At 41.9% G+C, this 9934-nt stretch overlaps 1 protein-coding gene across 3 annotated transcripts in view; it reads right to left on the reverse strand.

Moving 5' to 3' along the window:
- Nucleotides 1-8104, reverse strand: part of ARAP2 (ArfGAP with RhoGAP domain, ankyrin repeat and PH domain 2) — a 213718-nt gene extending 205614 nt beyond the window's left edge. For all 3 annotated transcript variants that reach the window (XM_031942783.1, XM_031942784.1, XM_031942782.1), the window contains exon 1: nt 8048-8104. The gene's annotated coding sequence lies outside the window, so the exon portion shown is untranslated. The remainder of the gene's footprint in view (nt 1-8047) is intronic.
- Nucleotides 8105-9934: the final 1830 nt, after the last annotated feature.

The raw sequence follows: 9934 nt of genomic DNA on the forward strand, positions 1-9934 counted from the left end.
GCATTTTGATATCCAAGACAACAAATCTTAAGATTTACTGACCATCCAACTATATGGATGATGGAATAGATGTTAGAATAAAGAGCACATTTTAAGAGCTGAAGGGGAATTCAGCAGATAACCAGTCCAACAGTCAGAGGCTCCTTGAGGCCTTCCAATTAGCATACCATTCTACTTAGGGACAGTGAAGAGGAAGTTTTTCCTGACTTCCACTTACACTATCTCTTGGAGCAGGACAAGCATAACCCCACCCCACCATCCATGTGACAGTCCTTCAAATACCTAAACAAGCCAAAACTATCATTAAAAACCCCAGTTCTGCTGATCCTCATATGACAGACTTAAATCACCTTCCTCCTGGCTGACAGATTCAATAACAGTATCTAGCCAAAACTTTGACACTCAGAACACAATATTCCAAATGTCATCTGACCAGAGCAGAGTACAGAGGGAAGAGCATCTCCAATAGAATGCAAGCTTTTGGATTTACTTGAACTGAGGCAAAGTGAAGTGGGCAGAACCAGAACATTGTGCACTGTAACAGCAACATTGTGCAATGATCAACCGGGACAGACTTAGAACGCACACACTTGCATGATGAAAGATGAAATGATGAAAGACAATTCTAAGAGACTCGTGATGGAAAATGCTTTGGGACACTTTGCTGCATGGCCCAAGATGTATTTTACAGATCAAATACAAACAGACCTAGATCAAAGCATAGTATTTTCACTTTATTGTTTTTTCTTTCTTATGACTTTCTCCATTTGTTCTGATTTTTCTTTCACAACATGACCAATGTGGAAATATGTTTAATAGGACTGTACATGTATAAACTATACCAGACTGCTTGCCATCTTGGGGTAGGCGGAGGGAGGGAAAAATATGGAACTCAAAACTTATAAAGTGAATATTGAAAACTATCTTAACGTGTAATTAGAAAAAAAGACAATCCTATTTTTTAAAAAGGCTTAAAAATAAATGCTTAAAGCAATCCAAAAAAAGAATATAAGCTCTTTGTGGGGAGGAACTATTTTTTCTTACTCTTTGGAAATCTAAAGCTTAACAGAGTACCTAATATATAGCAAATGTTTAATAAATACTTATTAGTTAACTGACTAATTATTACTAGAAATCATTCTCTCAATATGGTTAAAGATTGCATTCATTTATAGGGAGGAAGAAGAGGGAAGAAAAGGAGGGGTGCTGTCACATCATACTATTTACCAATATTGCCTTTATAATTCACAAATTTAAAGACTTCTTCCCGACTTTACTTTCCCCATTTGGTTAAGTGAAAGATATTTTGTTATTATTGCTTGTTTTATTTTGTTTTGTTTTTTTGTTTGTTTTTTAAATCCCCATGATCCAATATATGACACAGCAGAAAAAGCTTTAAATTTGCAGACAATGACCTCTAATCAAAGGGTTCTTTCAGTTCCTATCCATGTAACCTCGGGTCACTTCACTCTTCTGGAGAGTCAATAGAAATCATTACTAAAAAGTCAGCAAAAAACCCAATATGGTTCAGAAGTTAGGTCCATCATTCATACCCCAATCATTCCAGATGGCACCCCTCACCTGTTAGAGCCCCCAATTGGTTTCCAGCTCTACTAATCTTCAATCCATCCTCCAAGCAGTCAACAAAGGGACATCCCTAAAGCATTTCCAAATCAGACCCCATTTGCCTGCTCAACAAGCTTCAGAATTTCTCTTTTTAAGACCTGTTCTTTGGCATTTACAGACCATCAGGATCCTGCTCCAGACTCATTCTGCACATTCCTACAAGGCAGACTCCAGCTAAGAGCCTTCATGTTTGGGGTTCTCAACACAGGATTCCCCATCTCTCCCAGATTTCACGCCTTTACATGCTTCAAATAACCTACAATGTTCCCTTTGTCATCCCTGCCTCGTGGACTCAACAGCTCCTGCTTCAGAGTCCTGATTCCCCCAACTGTTACAGCCATCCCACATCCCACCCTCCTTTGGTATGTATTCTCTAATTATGTATCTGTAACAATTATCCTCACTCTCCCAACAGAGATTCCTTGGGCACAGAACCCCTTCTGCACATGTACGCCCTGAGCCAAGCATTATGCTTGGCACTTATTGGGCGCTTTATCAGCAGACTGCAAGCTCTATTAGCTCGGAGAAGGCCACAACTCTGATCATTTTCCTCTTCCGTAAAATAATATTTGTCATCTGTACCTCAAAGTCCCTTCAAAGTGAAACTTACCCCTGAATTTCTGCTGTTCTATATTTTCACACCACCATGTAAGGATTTACCTGATGCTTCTCTCCTACTGACAAGTTGAGGTTACTTTCAAAGACTCAAATGGCTCCGGGCTCTCTCTGATTCAGAATGGGGCAGATCACAAGCTACCCGTGCATGTCCAACCTGGAATGGCCAACTATATTTTGCAACAGTTTGTCACAAAGGCTGTATCCAACATAGTGAAAACCCTCCTGGTTTTCTCTCTGCATCAAGAGTGCAGCAAGGGAGCACTTGGGCCAGGGCCTGGTCACCCCTCGTTTTTGCCACATAAATGGTATATCTTCTTTTCCCGTCACACAATTCATAACCAGGAGAGATCAACTAGACTGTTCTTTGCTTCCAATAGTTCATACTCTTTTGCTTCCATTTTCCCTTGATTGAGGAAGTCTTCCCTACTCATTCCCTGACTGTCATTCCCTATTCATTCTTGAAAACCCAAATAAAATTCCAATTCCCCTAGGTGAAGCAGACTCCTCCATCTCCCTTCAAAATGCATACAACATTTAATTAATAATCTTGGGAATATCCAGCATGAATTATTTTGAATGCCATTTTTCCCTATTGAACTTTTAAATTTCATGAGGGCAAGGATTCAATCTTATCTAAACTGAATTTTCCTCAGTATCTATACACAGTGGGCATTTTGTATATATTTATTGTATATACAGCATATACTTTTGTATTTTTACACACACACATATGTATACACACACACACACTCACATATACAATATGTATAACCTTGTTTATACCTCTTTCCATATAGGCTGTCTCTCCTGTTAAAATGTAAGCATCTTCACTGGTGTAGAGCTGTGAAATGATCCTACCATTCTGGACAGCAATTTGGAAGTATGCCCAAAAGGCTATAAAACTGTGCATGCCCTTTGATCCAGTCTATACCCCAAAGAGATCATAAAAGAAAAAGGACCCGCATGTGTAAAAATGTTTGTAGCAGCCCTTTTTGTAAGTGGCAAGAACTGGAAATTGAGTGGATGCCCCTCAGTTGGAGAATGGCTGAATAAGTTATGGTATATTAATGTTACAGAACATTAATGTTCTGTAAGAAATGATCAGCAGGATGATTTCAGAGAGGCCTGGATATAAAGTGATACTTTGGAAGTGAACAGAACTAAGAGAAGACTGTAGAGAGTAACAAGATTATGCAATGATCAACGGCAATGGACTTATCAACAATAAGGTGATTCAAGACATTTCCAAGAGACTTGGAATGGAAAATGTCATCAGTATTCAGAGAGAGAACTATGGACATTGAATGTGGATTATGGACACTGAATGTGGATGGAAGCATAGTGTTTTCACCTTTTTGTTGTTTGCTCCCCTTTTTTTTCCCTTTCCCGTGCTTTTTCCCCTTTTGATCTGATTTTTCTTGGGTGGCATGACAAATATGAAAATATGTTTAGAAGAACTGAACATGTTTAATTTATATTGGATTGCTTACTGTCTTGGAAGGGAAGAAAGGGAAGAGGTAAAATCTGGAACACATGGTTTTACAAAAATCAATGTCCAAAACTATCTTTGCTATGTATTTGGAAAAATAAAATACAATTGAAAAAAATTTTTTTAATAAAATAAAATGTAAGCATCTTGAAGGCAGGAATCTTTTTTGGATTTTTCTTAGTATACAATATAGTTGGTTTTTAATAAGTAGTTACTGATTACAAGACACTACCATATCCTCAGATCTGAATCTAACCACTAAATCAGCCCTTCAGTAAAGTACTAAGTGAGCATTTCCTATGTAACCATAAGTTCCCTAATGTAGTTTGCTCAAAGGGCACTAAATTTTATGTCAACGTTGTTTTTAAGACTCACATCAACTAGAAGCAATTTACCCTTCTGAAGTTCAAATATTCTGTTTGTCATCAAAATCTCTACTATTTTCTAATGATGGATTTGATGACCATTGGTACTGACTGGCTTGAGTACCATCTCCAAGTGTCTTTACCCTTTTTCAATGTAATCAGCACTGTCAATCTGGCTTTTATGAATCAACTTATGTTCATTTGTCTGAAAGAAGCATCAGTGATAATATGAGAACTTTTTTTCCATTTACAAGTTCTCGGGCTCTTTATATTTAATCTTGTGCCTCAATCTGAATGTTATACATAAACACACACACACACACACACACACACACACACACACACACACGTTGTTGTTTATCCTTTCTGGAAATGGATCATGACATCAGGGAGGTGATGACACGATTAGCAAGTGAATTAAATTTGTACAAAGTCACCACCAGCCTCACTTTCTCCTCCAGAGTCACTTAGCTCCAGTGAGCAGACATAGATCAGAACCACTGGAGACAGTCACCAATGTAGTGAAAAACCTTGGCTTTTTTAAGCTAAGATGTTCAACAGGTCTCACTGACTGAGGCAACCAACCATTCAGTGATTAAAATAAGAAATGAGGTTGAGAATGGTTTCTTTTATCGAGACATAATATGTAACATATAATAATATCTAGACATAATTTTATATAGGTACATATGTAAAAATATATAAACACACATTCATATATAAAGATGTATGTGTGTGTGTGTGTGTGTATATATATATATATATGTATATACATACATACACACACCTATGTGTTTGAACTTTTGGAGATATTTAAATTTCTAAAAATTGTTTATCTTCCCATCCTGCTTCAATATTAATGCCTCAGACTAAAATAACACTAAACTACAAACATGCATACCTCTCCCAGAACAGGCTTCAAAGGAAAATGAGATTATGATCTACTCTCAGCTCTCAGATAACCACTTATAATGTACAGAGAGAAATTTGTTGCTGAACACTGATAATCAATGGCAACAGAAAAGTGTCAAGGAATTCACTTAAGCCTCAAATTTAAATTTCTTCTTGTCCATACATATATCAAGTTCTAATTACTCCCCGATTACCATCAAAGATTGGAGGGCTTAGGGGTGGAAAGGAGGTAAGGAAAGGAATAAAATAATGGTTTCAGTGCCATTTTAATTAGAGATCAGGAAATAGGATGCTTTCTTCATGAATACAGATTTAATCTGAATAAATATTTTTTAAAAATTGAAATAACACAAAAAAATTTCAGATATTCCTTGAAAAGAACCAAAAAGGAACAAGCTTTATTGGCCAAACCATAATGTTATTACATAAAATTACTATCTTGGTAATAACCAGAAGGAAATTCTATCATGTAATATTGTTGTTTGTGCTTCATTCTAGAAGAGGACCATGACACATCAGGGAGTTGAGGCCATGACACTCAAGTGAACTGAAGTGAGGGAGGAGTCTCACTTTCCCCTCCAGAGCCCTAGATCCCTGGCTAGATACAGATCAGGATGACCAAAGGCCCGGGATGAACAGGGAGACCTTAGCTTTTTTAGCAGAGTTTTTTTTTTTTTCCCCCCAGGTCTGGGTTGGATTGAGTCAACACCCAATGAGTGATTAAGGTTAGATAAGAAATGAGGCACAGAAAGGCCAATCTGAGGAAACCCTCTAGGTTTCTGGCCAAAACAATTGCTATTTATTCACTCTGAGCCAATCAGAACAAGACAAACCAACTGGGTATGGCCAATCAACCAGAGCTAGTGTGATTTGGGTTTAAGGCATAGTCCTTAGGAAAGGAAACTACCCCTTGAAGTGTGGGTTCAAGCAGTGAATATTTTAAATATGTGTCTTTAATAGCATCTTTGATCAGGATGACTGTTTCAAAAATGGTGCTCACTAGTTCTGTCTGGAAAGGTTATCACTGCTTCAAATTATTCCTGTTTATAAACAAATTATATCATCATAACATCCCATTGGGCAAGGACCATAACTGAAAATGGGAGGTGGGGTAGGTAGGGAGCAGCACCCCAGCTTCAAGTCTTAGGTCAGGGCCTTGTAGGATCCTAATTTCAAGGGCCTAACACATAATAAGCACTTACCATATTTTTTCTTCATGTTGACAGACTAATGGAAGCACAGATTCCATCACAGTCCTTTCTTTGAGTTCAAAATTTCATCTACAATGTCTCAAAAATCATTTTTCTTATACCTATTAAAGGTTTAACCAAGACGCTGATAGTCATTAAGGGAAAAATATCACTGGATTATTAAACTACCATCAGTACAACTATCAACACAGACCAACTCATATTAAAAATGACCAGTCTCTGGAGGAAGCAGAAAAACACAAACATGTATACACACCTACATACATATGTTTTAAAGAGTCATTCAATTTGCCCACTAGTTATGTTTTAGTTTAAATAAATCACTGTTGAGTATCACAAACCAAAACTTTAATGCTTTAAATTTAAGATCCAAGATAATTGGTTTGTAAGTGTATTCAAAGTATAAGAAAAGAACTGGAAATATGTGCTTCTTCCACCAGACTATATTTATATCCTACTTTCACGACCCACTTTTTAAACATTATGAAATAGTCTCTTTTCTCAACCAATTTTTGCCCTAAATGTTTTTCTCTGGTGAGTTCATAAAGGTCAAATAAATACTTACTCCTACTCTCTTTTTATTAAAAAAAATAATAATAATAATAAATGAACTTCCTTTAAAAAAAAAAAAGTCTGACCTCAAGCTTCCAAGGACTCATGGGCACTGTTCAATAAGCCAGTGTGGGCATAAAGTGCTTAAGTGGGGGGAAAAAAAAAAATCAATTCAGACCTTGTAAGCACAGTTCTATAATTAGGAATGAAAATAGCATCAAATGTAAAGTACACTATTAAAAAGGCTTATTTTTAAATACAAATCCATTTCTTTCTCTCAAGACCAACAAAATCAAGGGCAATCCGGCGGCTAAAGCGGCCACATCCGAGGGAAGCTACAGTTAACAACTTCAGGATCCCATTACACAACAGCTAGGGAGGTGATCATTTCCTTACATTTTCCCCCTTATCAAAAGCCTTATGCTCCACTGTATAATAAAGTAAAATTGTTTAAAGTGCACAGAATAATAATGTTTAAATGTCCATTTAAACATGTCCACGTTAAAATGTCCAACATAAAGGGAAAAAGGAAACCTGGAATGGCCCAAATTCTGGGTCATAACCCAGGGCACTATTAGGAGCACGGCAGAGGCTTGCGAGGGCAGCGGTGCGCGAAACCCGCACGGGCGCCGCTTCCCGGGCCAGCCTTCCCTTCTCGCCAGGGGTGGGCCAGCTGCGGTCAGGAAAGGTAACTGACCAGCTTCCCCCAGTGAAACCTACAAGGGAGCGGCGGGAGGGCGCTTCCCGGCGGGGTTCCCGCGGCTCGGACCCCGGAGCTCGGACCTCGGAGCTCGGGACCCAGCGGTTTGGATCTCGGAGCTCGGACCCGGAGCTCGGACCCGGAGCTCGGACCCCGGAGCTCGGACCCGGAGCTCGGGACCCCGCGGTTTGGATCTCGGAGCTCGGACCCGGAGCTCGGACCCCGGAGCTCGGGACCCCGCGGTTTGGATCTCGGAGCTCGGACCCGGAGCTCGGGACCCCGCGGTTTGGATCTCGGAGCTCGGACCCGGAGCTCGGACCCGGAGCTCGGACCCGGAACTCGGGACCCCGCGGTTTGGATCTCGGAGCTCGGACCCGGAGCTCGGACCCCGGAGCTCGGACCCCGGAGCTCGGACCCGGAGCTGGGACCCGCCCGTCCATCAGAGGCCGGGGACCCGGCTGCCCAGCCGCGAGGGGAGGGGAGGCTGGCCCACGCGCTGGAAAAGTTTTCAGGTTCAGGGCGTGGAAGTGCGCAGCAGCCGTGAGCGGGGGATCGGGGATCTCCAAGCACTTACCGCGGACTCAGCGGAGCGTCGGGCGCAGGCGGCCCCGGGCTCGCGGCTCGCGGCTTCGGGGCCCCGCGCTCCCGGCTCCCGACCTCCTCCTACTGCGGTGGCTCCGGGGCGGGCGCGCGGCGCGATCAGAGCCCGGAACGGGGCCGGGGCGCGCACCTGGACGCCCCACAGCACCTGGGAGAGACGGCCAGCAAGCCCGGAAGAGCCGCGCCCCCCGCCCGGCGCCCCGCCCCGCGCCCCGCCCCGGCCCAGGTGACACGCCCCCTCCGCGGCCTCCGCTCCGGCTGCGCCCCGCCGATGCCGCGGGGGCGGGAGATCCGCCAGTGGGGAAGCCGCTCATCCGCGGGGGCGAGGGCCGCCGGAGCCGGGCTCACCGTGGGGGCGGGGCCGCCGGGGCGGGGGCGGGGCCCGCTACCCCACGGACGGGGCAGGGCAGCCCCGCGCGCCGGGGTAGGGGCGCTCCGATGCGGCGGCGGCAGGTTCCGGCTGCCCCCGCGCGGCTCCTGTCTGGTTTTTAGTCCACCTCGAACCTCTTCCCTGCTTCTGTCCGCACCTGAAGAAGGAAGGATGGCAGACAGGAAGGATAGAGGAAAAGGAAGGAAGGGAGAGGAGAGGAAGGAAAGAAGAAAGAAAAGGAATGAGATAGAAGAAGGAAAGAAAAGGGGGAAGAAAAAGAATTAGGGAGAAAAGAGAAGGAAAAAGATATGGGCGAAAGAAGAGTGGCTAGAAAGAAAGAGGAGGAAAGAAAAGGAAGAGAAGATAAGAAAGGAAAAGGGGGAGGAAGAAGAGAGAGGAAGGAGGAAAGAGGGATAGAAGAGAAGGAAAGAAAAAAGGATGAGAAGATGGAAAGAGGGTCTGAAGGAAGAAAGGAAAGAGAAGAAAGAAGAAAAAAAGTGGGGGAGTAAAAGCAGAAAGGAAAGAAGGGAACAGTCATCATTCATAGTCTCACAAAAACAAACTCTCTTGTTGGCCTTCTGTGAAAATGTGCGTCCCATCCTTACCTCTCTGTGAAGGGGTGGATTGTGTCTCCTCTGGAATTGTGGTTTATCACTACCATAATCAAAGTACTAAATTTTTCAAAGTTGTTGTTTTCTCAATGATAGTGATAAATTGCTCTGGTTCTGCTCATTTCACAGTGCATCAGTACATAGAAATCTTTCCAATTTCCCTAAAGCAATTCAGTGCAATGATGTTCTATGGTAATTTCCATTAATTGTAATTCATGGAACCTAATTTCCATTACATTCATATTCCTTAATTTGTTTAAACATTCTCCAAAGGGATACCTCCTTAAATTGCTTTTTTTTTTTTTTGTTACAATGAAAAGAACTGCTGTATTTTTGCACACCTAAGTACTTTCCTTTTTTGTTGATCTCTTTGAGATATTGGTGAGGTACTGTTATTGCTGGGTTAAAGGGTGTGCACAGTTTAATAATTTGGAGGACATAACACCTAACTGCTTTCCAGAATAACTGGTCTAACTCATATCATAGCTCTAATAGTGCGTTCCTGTGACTTTTCCCATAAGCTCTGTCACATTTGTCCCTTTCCTCATTTGTCAACTTTGCCAAGATTGATGAGTTGCACAGATTTGCATTTCTCTAATTTAGGGTTAGGGTTATAGTGATTTAGATAGAGCAAAAATGTCTCTACGGGCCAGAGCACAAAGCCCACAACATTCCCAAGTAGAGCCAGAACCATTAAAATAAAATTGGAAAATGTTTAACAAAATAAGTAAAAATAAAGTAAAACAATGTTAAGAAGTGTTTTTTCCTCCCCTATTTCTATTTGAGATTGTCACCACTAACTAAAAACGTGTTTTTCCAACTGATTGTGAGAGGGGCAACTAGGTGTTGCAATAGATAGAGCACCAATCCTGACGTCAGG

Source organism: Sarcophilus harrisii, chromosome 6 (genome assembly GCF_902635505.1).
Source record: "Sarcophilus harrisii chromosome 6, mSarHar1.11, whole genome shotgun sequence".
Classification (NCBI taxonomy): Eukaryota; Metazoa; Chordata; class Mammalia; order Dasyuromorphia; family Dasyuridae; genus Sarcophilus; species Sarcophilus harrisii.